Source organism: Aspergillus costaricaensis, assembly GCF_003184835.1.
Source record: "Aspergillus costaricaensis CBS 115574 unplaced genomic scaffold BO79scaffold_56, whole genome shotgun sequence".
Lineage (NCBI taxonomy): Eukaryota > Fungi > Ascomycota > Eurotiomycetes > Eurotiales > Aspergillaceae > Aspergillus > Aspergillus costaricensis.
Genome location: NW_020291856.1, coordinates 22466 through 36241, shown reverse-complemented (window position 1 = coordinate 36241; position 13776 = coordinate 22466).

The window sequence follows — 13776 nt, the reverse complement described above, 5'->3', positions numbered from 1 at the left end:
AATAATTAAAATAATTAAAATAATTAAAATAATTAAAATAATTAAAATAATTAAAATAATTAAAATAATTAAAATAATTAAAATAATTAAAATAAATAAAAAAATAATATAAATATATATATTTAGGAAAGATATAGAAAGATTCTATATAATTTAATATTTAATAAATAAAATAACTGCTAAAGTATTAAGAACTATATATTTTTAATAAATTTAAAAAAAATCAATCTATATAAAATTGTTAATAATTAATATAATAAATATAAATCAAAAATAATTTTATAATAATTTTTACACCTGCCTTGCATAATTTTAATAATATAAATAATATTTTAATTAATAACCTGAAGAAGAAAGCCAGACTATTTTAAAAAATACTTTATTTAAAGTTAGTATTACTAATCTGATTAATATTATAAAATATTATTTATTATTATTATTATATGTATTATAAATTACTTTATTAAAAATCTAGAAAATTATATATCATATTATATTTCATAAGATACCTGGCCTGGATAGTATTCTAAATCTTATTTTATAATAAATATTATCTTAAATTAAATAAATATTATTAAAAATATTTAATATATATCTGGATTATAGATACTATCTTATCTATTTTTATATATTAATTATAATTATATGATATAAGCTAAATAAAGATAATTATATAAATTTATAAAATTATTATTTAATAATCTTATTAACCATAATCAGTAAGGCTTTTAAATCTATTATTATTATATATTTTAATTATTTAATAAAATATTATAAGCTTTTACTATAGAAATATATAAAAACTAATAAAAATATTTTTATAAAAATATATTATATCTTTTTCTAGAAAAAATCTATACTACTTAACAGAGTAAATATTTTATTATAATCTTTTTGATTCTTAATATATTTAGAATTTGTAATAATATCTTATATTAATACTTATTATATATTCTTCAAAAATACTAAATATTTTTAATATTTATTATTTAAATTTAATTTTTTTTTAATAATTAATATATAATTATTACTATGATGGAGAATATCTCTAAAAAATATTAAATTATATTTAATATTTTATAAGATTTTTTATTATATTCTAAATTTTATTTATTTATAATACTGATTTGTTTAATAATAATAATAGGAATTTTTTATAATAAAATATATAAATAATATTTATATCTTTACCTGGGATCTTATTATCTAAGATAATTATTTTCATTTTTAATATATATATATACCGAGCAGTAAAAATGAATATATATACTTGAATTCATAGGTATTAAATATAATCTGATCTACTTAATAAAATAATATAAAAATATATTATTTATTCATAATTCTTATATCATGGAACTTAATTGACTGTTTTTTTTATAAAATATTAGAATTAAATTTATAAAATCTCTTTATTATTTTAATATTTACTTTAACTCTAATTTATCAAGGAGAATCTATTTAAAATAATTATAAATTAAAATAATTAACTTAATTTTTATTTCATTCTTAATTATTAGTTTAACACGGAAAGTATTTATCTTAAATCTTTAATATATATATATTATAATTCTAATCTTTTAACTCCTGTACAACTGCTTTATATAATTTATGTAAAATATAGAAAATTATTAAAAAACAGTATTTAATATTATTAAAATTATAGAAAATATTCAGTACTGTATATTTTATTAAATTATTAAAAATATTTTATATAATATCCTGTGTAGTCCTTAAAATTTATTTTTATACTATATTTTTTTATCTTATTTCTTAAATAAGCTACTAAAAACAGCTGCCCGTAAATTCTTAATTATTTTATTAAATATTTTATAATATATAACTAATAATTGTTGGCAGACTAGGCGGTGTAGGACACCTGGCCCTAGCAGTTCAACCCAAACCAACCACCATGCCGGGTGCCCTAACCCTGTATCATAAATTAGGATCTAGCCTCACTTACCTCCTGTATTAGCTATATAAGGTACCTGCAATAATTAAATAGAACTAGACAAGTAATATAACTAACTAACCTTATTAATTGATTAATATAATCCATAGAATCAATACAATTTTCAACAAATAATAAGTCTAGAATTACTTAAATAAAATACCATATAATCCACTAAGATACCAGAACTACTAATTATTAAAATAATTAAATAATCAACACACACCTTAATATTACTTGTATAAAAATCTCTCAAAATCTTCAAATAACAGTACTAGAATCTTTTACAAGTACTTTATTTCTTACTAAAATATAATTATTAGAAAAATTAATAAAAAAATATTGTCACTAACTATTCCCGTAATATAAGCAGCCTGAGTAACTACCTTAATAATTACTCAAGATATTATTTTCTCTGATAATTTATCTAATAAAAATAACTCTGAAATAGTCTATATATGTAGAGGATCCTTAATCCTTATATAAAAAAAATTCTCTAGATTTTATTATTAAATTACTTATTTATATCCTGAGATAAGACCTTTTATATTATAAAATATTAAATAATAAATCTATTCTTGTATAAATTGAGAAGTTTAAAAAACTTAATAATTATAAAAAATAATATAAAATTATTTATAATACTTTGTATACAGAAAGAATCTAGCGTCTTTTAATTAATTGAAATAAAATAAATTTTATTTAATTTTAATACTATATTATATATATAAAATAATTTTATACTTGAACTTATTAAAGCATATACTAACTGGGAGAAACTAGACTAAAAAATTTAAGATATTTTAGAAATATTAATATATAATAATACAATATTTAATTTAATAAATAACATAGACTACCAGAATGAATATAAATATCTTAAAATAAACTAATAAGCAAAAGAAAGCTCTCTGCTAAAAAATCTAATAAAAAAATTACTTTTTCTGTAATTAAATAACTTCAAATTAATTATTAATTATATAAATAAATTTATAATAATCTAATAATATTTTTTATTATTAAATTATCAGTAAAAATTAATTTCTGGGTGATTAATGTTCTCTTCTTAAAAAAACTAACTAATATATATGAAATTTTTTATTTATTATTATAGCAAGATAAGCAGATAACAGAAAACTATAAAATCTTACTAAATAAAAATTTAATAATAATTTTTTAAAATATAACTTTATATATTACCACTGTAACCGGCTTTATTAAAAAATAGTTTAATATAATTTAAGTATTACTAGCCTAAAACAGTACTCTTTCTTAAAAATAATCTTACTGTAACTTCTGCAAGCAAGTTAAATATTAAAAACTAAATTACTAAAAAAAGTAGGAAAAAATTAATAAAAAAAATAATAATTCTTACCTAAAAAAATTAAGATACAAGCAGCAGACAGGCTCCTAGAAAAATATATTTAATAATTAATTTATATTAAAACTAAATTTTATAAATTCTTAAATATAGCTTTCCTTACTATACTTCCAGAAACTTATTTACTAAAAGATACTGAAAATTTTTTATTTTTAATATTTAGACTCAAACACTTTATAACACATATCTTATAACTAGAATAAATTTTTTAATTATAATATCAGATATCCCCTATATCCACGCAACCGGGAGTGAAAAATTATCTATATATAATAAAATTATTTTTTTATTAAATATATTCTATAACAGATATCTATAATAAATCTTAATATAGAATATTTTATAAATTCCGATCCTGAGTATAAATCTTTTATTAGCTAATATATTAAATAAATAATATTACTTAACTATCTTTATAAAAGTAAAAAACTGATAGTATTTAAAATAAAAATATTATTATTACTACTACTTACAGTAAAAGACTTTACCAGTTTAATCTTATTATTTTGATTATTTTTAAATTATATATAGTTCTTCTTAGTATTACCCCCGGTATGAATAACAGTGCTGGTATATATAATTATTTGAAAAAAAAATAAAATATTTATGAATTTCTAGTATAAATAATTAAAATATATAAATTATAATAATATTCTATAAGCAGCAGATTTAATAAATAAATTATATTTAATATTATAAATTAATACCCCCTGCAAGCCTTGCCTGCGCGTAAAATTATATAAAAAATAATTTACTATTTTATTATGATATATTAATATATTAATTAAGAATATGTATATTAATATTAATTTTCTTCCTGTTAAAGGCACCTTCAGTAAAACCTGTTATATAATATTAATTAATAATAATATACAGGTTATATAGCTTATTCTACTGTAAATTAAGAAAAATATATTTTAAATCTTCAAAAATTAATGTATATAAATTATTTAATAATACAGTACCTATAGGCATCACCCGCATCAGGAGTGATAATAAAAAGAATATATTAATTAAAAATAAAAAAATAAATTTAATAAATAAAAATTTATTGTATAAACTGATTACCCTTTATAATCATGAATAAAATAGTATCAGTAAAACAGTAAATAAAAATCTTTAGAATTAACTTAAAATTATTTTAAAGAACTGCCAGTTTTCTTGATATTTATAGTCTGAATTACTCAAGATAATTATATATTTTTAAAATTATACTAGTTTAAGAGTGCTTCCTTTCAGTATTTTTTAAAAAATCATTTATAAATAATAATCTGATATTAATTATTTCTAGGTCTTATATTTAATCAGATAAAAGATTATTTTCTATATTTTAGAGAAATTTAATAATTATAACCAGAAGTGCATTCTGATAAGTTATAAAATTCATAATTTTTATTATATTTAGAATTTTTTTTAATAAAGCTAGTAGTACCCCGGCAACTATACTTAATATTAATATTATTCCAGGTATCAGCTATAATATTTTATTTTTAAAGTAAAGAAAAAGATTACTTACTATATAATATAAAATTTATTATTTATAAGTTATTAAAAGTTTTCTGGTACAAGGAGTCACTGCCCAGAAAAAAAATTAAATAATGATTTTTATTTTTATAAAAAAATATATTTTAGATATGATAAATATATTTCTTTACAATATATAAAATCAAATTGATTATTTATTAAATAATATAATTAGTAATAAACAAATCATTACTTTTCTTATTATAATTAAATAGATATAAGATTTAGTCTTTACAGCTACCACAGAATTAAATATAAAAGATTTTTATATATATAAACAAGCGACTGAAGAACCCTGTACAAAAAAATAGAAATAAAATATGAAATAATATATAGTTTATCTATTAAAAATTATATATAAAATTTAATTAATTTTTTACCTGATCAGACAGCACTTACTATAAAAAATATATATAAGATAAAACTAGATCTAAAAAAAGTTGATTAAATATAAAACTAGATAAATAATCTGCAGCTTTCTATAATAATATAGAATTAATTATAAGAAAATCTTTATAATAATTATAAAGCTTATAAATTACAAGGCCCTGTTTATTATTATAGTAATATAAAAATAATATATTAAATAAATAGATATGAAAACAGCCTTTCTAAATAAACTTATAAAAAAAAGTAATATCTATTATATAACCAACTAGTTCAAAGACTCTATGAATCTAGATAAGATCTGTTATTTTTTAAAAAATTTAATAAATTAAAGTAGTTTTATATCTTTAATATGAATATATTATGAAATTCCTAATTAAGCTCAGTTTCTAATCTATAAGTAAGAATTTAGAAGTATTTATTTATAAAAATAATAACCTTATAAACACTCTTTCTGTAGATAATTTATTATTATTTAAATTATTTAAACAGTATATCCAGAATCTCAAGACTATTCTAAGCCTGGAATCTAGGTATCTGATCTAGATTTTTATAAATATTATCTTAGTAGTACTCAGGAATAACTAGGATATAATATAACTTAATTAAAAAAGCTATATCAAGTATAATATCAAGGAATCTTTTAATATTAATACTTACTTAGTTTCAATGCTAATGGACCCTAGTTATTAATCAATATTAAAATTTAAAAATAAATTAATTAATATAAATTTCTGTACAAAATATCGGTTTAATATTGAATTTTAATATATATAATACTAAAAACTTATTTTAATCTAATTTATATTAATTTATAATTTAATTAATATACAGCTAATCATTTCCAGTGATAATGTAATACAGTTAATAAAATATATAAATATTTCAATAAAATTAAAGATCTAGTACTTATCTTTAACAGATATACTCTTAATTATAAGATTTTATTAATATTAACTGGGCCTGAGATTATTTGAATAAATACTTTAATTTTAATTATATCTTTATTCTCAGAGAGAAAGCCATATCTTAAAGCTTTAAATAATAATTTATTATAGCTTTATTCTCCTGCGAGACAGAATATGTGGCTGAATCAGAAATTATAAAAAAACTATCTAATTATAAAAGCCATTAGAAAATCTATAATATATCTAGAGTAAATCTATATATATACAGAGATAATCAAGAAATTTTAATATTAATAAAGAACCCGGTACTACACTAATATATTAAATATATAAATATCCAGTATTACTTTGTTAGAGAGAAGTTAGAAGAAAAATTAATTATAATATATTATATTAATATTAAAAATAATATTCTAGTTAACAGTCTTATTAAGTTCTTATTTAAAGATATCTTTTATTAATTTAAGATTACCGGAGATCTAATACTATATTTAATATTAAATATTAATATTAAATATTATAATTATTATAAATATTATACTTACGGGCTTGCTTTATAATCTATAAAAAGAAATATAAATAAATTAAATAATATAAAATATCTAGTTCTAGTAATTTAATTTAAATTAATTATTATACCAGATATCTTAACTTTATATTATAAATTAAAATCTAGTTTTATTTATTATTTATATTAATTATATAAGATACCTGCAGTGGTTAAATAAAATTAAATAAATAATATAATTAATCTTATTAACTGGTTAATATAATCTATAGAATTAATAATAATTTTTAATAATAATTAATTATAAAAAATATTTTAAATAAGATTTAATACTCTTATCTCTGTAGAAATTTAAAATAAATCTTATTTAATTCTTAAATAAAAGTCTAGTAGATCTACTTAATTATAAAATTATTAATTTTATAATAATTCTTTTTAAAAAATTTATTATATATAAAGATTATAAGCTTAAAAAAGAAGATAATTAAGTAATCTTAATAATTTAAAATTTTTATATAAATTTATACAGATAGTAGCAGTTATAATAATAATAATAATAATAATAATAATAATAATATAATAATATAATAATATAATAATATAATAATTTTAAAATTCTATATAATCAGCCATCTTGTAACCCTGAATATAATATATATAATATATATATTAAAAAAATTATTAAATATTAATATAATTCTAGCTTTTATTAAACAGTTATATTTTATAAATTATATTATTAATAATTATAATATTTTTACCATGCTAACTCCAGTATTTTAAAAATATATAAAATAATTATTTTTATTAATAATTCTTTAATAATAAATATATTATTTATTTTATTAATACCAGCACTGAGAATGCTATTAAAAAATTATTAATATTAAATATATTAATAAACTAATTCTGCTTTCAGTATATTTTATATATTATAAAATTTTAATTAATAAAATATAAAAGTCTTAGTAAATAATTAATCTATATAATTTATATATATAATTTATTTTTTAGAGTTTATTTTTAAAATATTTATTTTATATAATATATACCAGGTATAAAACTATATTCTAATATAAATCAAAATTAAAAATATTACTTTTATAAATTATCTCAGTATTATTAAAGTTATAAAATTAATTAAATATCTATATAAAATAAAAAAATAATTAATTTAATATATTTTAATTTTATATATATAATACACAGGTATATATACAAAAATATTTAAATTAAGATTTCTTATTAATAATTATAGATATATATTTAAAATTAAATTAATGAATCTAGTCTATAAAATAATATAATTTATTACTATAATATAAATTCTAGACTAATTAAGAGCTCTATTAAATAAAATATTAAAAAATAAAAATAATTTTATTTTTTTATATATTTATTTTAATAATAATACTTTCTCTGCCGGCTACACAGAAGAAAATATTATAATAAAAATATTTATTTAAAAATAATTAATATAATTAAATAAATTTTATATTTTTTTAATAATAAATAAATTTAATAAATAAAATCTCAGATAAATATAAGACTCCTATATAAATTATAATTTTTTTTAATTTATATAAATAAAATAATATATTAAGATAGGTATAAACAGATCCTAAAAATTATAAATAATTTTTTTAATTATTCTAGTAGTAATATCTGGCTGTTAAATTAATATTATCTATTATTTAATTATAAAGCTGATATAAGTATAGATAAATTAATTAATTAATTTATATTTATAAATATAATTAAAAATATAATATATATAATTCTTATCAGTATTATTCTTATAAAAATAGTTAATATTTTTATAATTTTCTGTGCAGTATATGCAGGTTGAATATTTATAATAATATTAATATATATATTTATAATTTTAATATTTAAAATATTAAAGATATATTAATCTTAAATATAAATTATAATATTAAAATTATTATTATTAAATAAGACTTCTATATAAATAGCCTGGCTAATAATATAATAATTATTAATTTTTATTATTAATATATATAATATTTATTAATATAGCAGCTTGATAATAAATATTAATAATAAATAAATATTTAATTAATTTATATTAATATTTTAGAAATTACTTTTTCTAATTATATTAATATTTATATTAATAAAAATTATAATATATTTATAATATTTAAATACTATATTTATATTCAATTCTATATTCTTTGTATTATATATATTAAAAAATATTTTACTACTGGAAAAATTTATTAAATTATAATTTTATAATTTAAAATCTTAAAATCTCTGCAGGCAGTAATATTTCTATTAATTTAATAAATGAAATCTTAATTTCTATAATAAAATAATTAAATTATTATATTAAAAATCTTTTATATATAAAATTTCAGATTTTCTGTTAAGCATTCTGGCTTAACTAGAATTAATAATTTTATAAAGATTAATTAAATCAGGCTAGTACTGTTACTTTTAATATATATTTTATTAAGCTAATCAAATATATATAATCTAGAAATTAATATAAATTTATATTTTATTATTTCTAAGTATAATTATAGTATGAAAAAAGATAATATAGACAGGAGTATTACTGACCTGTTTTTTAATATTATAATAAATTTAATTAATCTAATTTGATTAGCTTGTTATAAATGCACGGTATTCTTGATTCCTATAAAGTTCTTTATAATTATTATAAAAATAAGTTCTTACTATCTTTTTTATATATTTAAAAAGTTCAGGAAGATACTTTTCAAAAACCTTTATTTATTATTATTATGTTTTAAAAATATTTAAAGTCATTAGTCTTATCCAGTAAGATATTTATTTAAATATATAAATTCTTATATATAGTCAGTTTAATTACTTCAGGCTATATAATTTTTTGAGTGTTCTTTATAATATTATAAAATACCGCAAAAGTAATATAGATAATCTTAGAGAATAGTTAAATATAACTTTCAAGAATTTTAATCATTAGAAAGCCTTTGTGGGCGTGCTTTTACTGGAATACTAATTAAAATTAAAGATTAGATTTTCTAGATTTTAAAATTATAATAAGAATACTACAGTAAATTTATACAGCGAAGATATTAAGAAATTTAAAATTAATATTAATTATATTAATTAAGAATATTTTAAATAGTGTTATAAATAAATCTAATATAATAATTATATTAATTTCAGCATTTGTAGATACATATTGAATAAGAATATTTATTTTATTTTTATCCGGATAATAAGATAATAATTATATTTATATCCACGGCCATGTCTACCACAATTATTATTTTTAAGTATTTATATTTATATTTTTACTATTAGTAGTATCTTAAAACTTATTATTAATTAAATAAATAATTAATCAAGAGAACTAGTTTCTATATATATATTTAAATTATATAAATAAAATAAATATATATTAATAATAGAAGTATGTCTTCTATATTAATATTATATATTAATATATAATAGATAATTATAAAATATAAATATCTTAAATTATTATAAAAAACTACAGGAATTTAATATAATTATTGATATGATAATCTTAATATTATATAAAGCATTGAAAATATATGTATAATATCTAAGAAAAATCTTTTAATTATCTATAATTCTTTTTAAAAAAAGTATAAGTCAAATAATCATTAATGAAAAGATTATCTAAAATACCAGTTTTAAGATATAGATTATTATTTATACTAATAATATATAACTCCAGGGACTTAAGAAGTATATTTAAAAATAACTTATTATATAACTTATCAGAATAATTATAAAAGAATTCTCGTATTCCTGTAAAAACATGTCCACAAGGGTTTTAGAGATTAAAATCATTGAAAAGTTCTATTTAACTGCCTATATTATTAGTTTTTTTATTATATAATTATAATATTCTAAATAATTAGCAGAAGGAGTATATAATCTTGGATAATTAACTATATTTGAATAAATATCTTATTAGATAATAAAAATATTTTTAAATACTTTAAAAAGAATAATAATTAATATGAATCTTTAAAACATATCTTTGTAATTTTTCTAAATATTATAATTATATTTATAGAGAAGGTAGCAGGAGCTTTTTTTATCTTAATATAATTATTAAAAGGTTTCTATAAATTAAGAATATTATATACTTCTTGTCAAATATATTATAAAAAATATAAAATAATTTATATATAGAGTTATGTTATAGATTACGATCCTGGGTGCAGATATAGTATTTAAATATTATAAAAAATATTATAATTTTTATTAACATAAAATATTAATATTATGAGAAAAAATAATTTCTTAAAAATTAAATATAAATTAATTAAATATCATTTATCTTTAATATTAAAAATAAAATTCAATAATAATTATGTTATTAGCTACACTATCCACATCAGGAGTTTATTTAATAATAATAATTTTAATATTATAGTTTATAATCCGGATCAGTATATTCTATAGGATTATAAATATCAAAATTTTAAATATATATACTGATACTGCTGTAAGTACCAGGCTTGTATAATATTATATAAAAATGTATAAAAACATTAATTATTTTTATAAAGATACTATTAATAAGAATTATCTATATTATATCTTTTATTATATATATAAATATAAAAAAATATATCTGAACATAATTTGTTAATAATATTAAATTATATTATTAGATTTTCAATTAATTTCTTAGTTGTATATTATATATAAAAAGGAATCTTCTAATAAATCGTTTAATACTATTACAACTAATGTACAGAGTATTGTTTTTATATTATATAATTAAAAATTTAGTTAATTATATTATTTAAAATAGTTCTACTGGGAGACCAAGAAGAAAAGTATAATTATTTAAAATAAAAAGTATTATAATTATAAAGTCTTTTAAAGATACTCCTATATTAAATTATAGAATACTAAATAAAATCAGTCCCAGGATACTAAAATAATTTATAAATAATTTTATAAATATCTATTTCTATTATTGAAATTGATAATATTTTAATAATAAATATAAATAGTAATAATCTTTTATATAAGCCCCTGGTTATCCACATTAAAAACTTAAATTAATAAAAAAATTTCCAAAAGAAAAATATATAAATATCAATAACAGGAAAGGTAAGAAGCTCTTAAATCTTGATCTTAATAATAATAATACTAAAAATAATAATAATTATAAACAATTATAGTATAATTTAATATAATATTAATTAATTATTACGAACTCCTAGTTATAATAACTATCCCTCATTCCAGTAAGTCAAAGAAACAATCTATAATCTCTAGTATTGCTGTAAAAACACGCCTACAAGACTCTTAAAATTAAAATTCTTGAAAAGTTATATTTAACTGTTTTTTAAATATCATCTATAATACTTTTCTAATATTTTTCGATATTATATAACTATCATATTATGAAAACCTGCCGGAAAGGCTATATAATCTTAAATAATTGAATTAATTATATATAAGAATTTATATATTCAAGTAAATATTTTATTAAAAAATTCTAATAATTTTAAATATTTTTGCAGAGTAATAACAGATATAAATCTTCAAAAAATATTTTTCTAAATTTTCTGAATATTATAATTATACTTATAGAGAGAATAGCAGGAGTTGTTTTTTTAAATATAATTATAAAAAATCTTATAAAAATTAAAAATATTTTATATTTATAACAAGCTGATTAGATTAAACTAATTAAATTTATTATAATTCTAGAAAATAAAAAATCAATTCTTACATCTTCAATATTATACTTATATTTTAAAAACAGTAAAATCAGGATTTGTATTAATCTCTGGATTATATATACTTAATTTATTTTTATAGAAATAATAAACTCAGTAAAACTAGAGTCTCTGGTAGAGAACTTAAAATTTTACATATAAAAAATTATAATATAGTAGTTTAACTGCTTTATTATGAAAATTAAAATTTTTTCAACTAAATTAATAAAAGTAATATTACCTGCGGAAATTCTAAGATCTTAAATTATAAATTTATAATAAAATAAATTTTTCCAAGTAGCAATATAATTTTTATTATATATAATATAAAAAATATAAAATATTTTATATATATAAATTTCTCCTGGAACAAGGCTCTAGAGATAGACATGATATTAAAAAATTATAAATATATTATAACTTTTCTTAATATAAATATTAACATAATCAGAAAAAGAAATCTTCTGAAGTATTAATAAAATATTTATTTATTATTAATATCTATTACTAGACTATTATGTTAATAAAAATTATATATATAAATTAAATAAGTCCTAAAAAAGATTATTCAGAAAGATTATTTTTTGATATTAATAATAAAATTTAATAATTATACTGCCAGTTAAATTATTTATATAAAAGTCTTATTTCATAATAATAATTTTAATATTATAGTTATTATATATTATAAATAATTATATATATGCAGATTCTACAGGGCTGTTTTTATATAATTATATAATTTATTTTGAAAAACATATTTAAAAGAATTTACTATAAATTTACTTTTTTATTACTAAGGAGATAGAACTAAAAATATACTTTATTTAATATTATTTTGAAATTTTAATATTTCATTTTACAGAAACTAGATCTTATAAAAATTGAAATTATTTATATATATGATATTTATAATTCTAAGCTATAGAAAAATATTTTAATATTTAATGTTTATATGATTTTATATATTTAGAATATATATTTAATCATTAATGATTTTAATTTATATTATCTAGTATAAATTATATTAAAATATAATTACTAAAATCCTAAGATAAAGATACTCGTTAATCTTATTACTAAAACTAATCTGGAACTGTTACTCTTAAAAGAATAATTATATATAAAAAAATGATTATAAGATTATTATTAATTTTATATAAATGATTCTATAATTTATAGACTGATTAATCAGCTGCTAGTCTTATAAAAATCAATAATAAAATATTAATTATAAATCTATATTAATTTAATCTTTAATTTACTAAGATGCTTGTGCTAAAATATTAAAATTAAATAATTATTATTTTAGAAAATATTTTAAAAAATTCTAACTATATATATGCCCTGCCTGGAAAAAGGTACTATATTTACTAAATAATATTAAT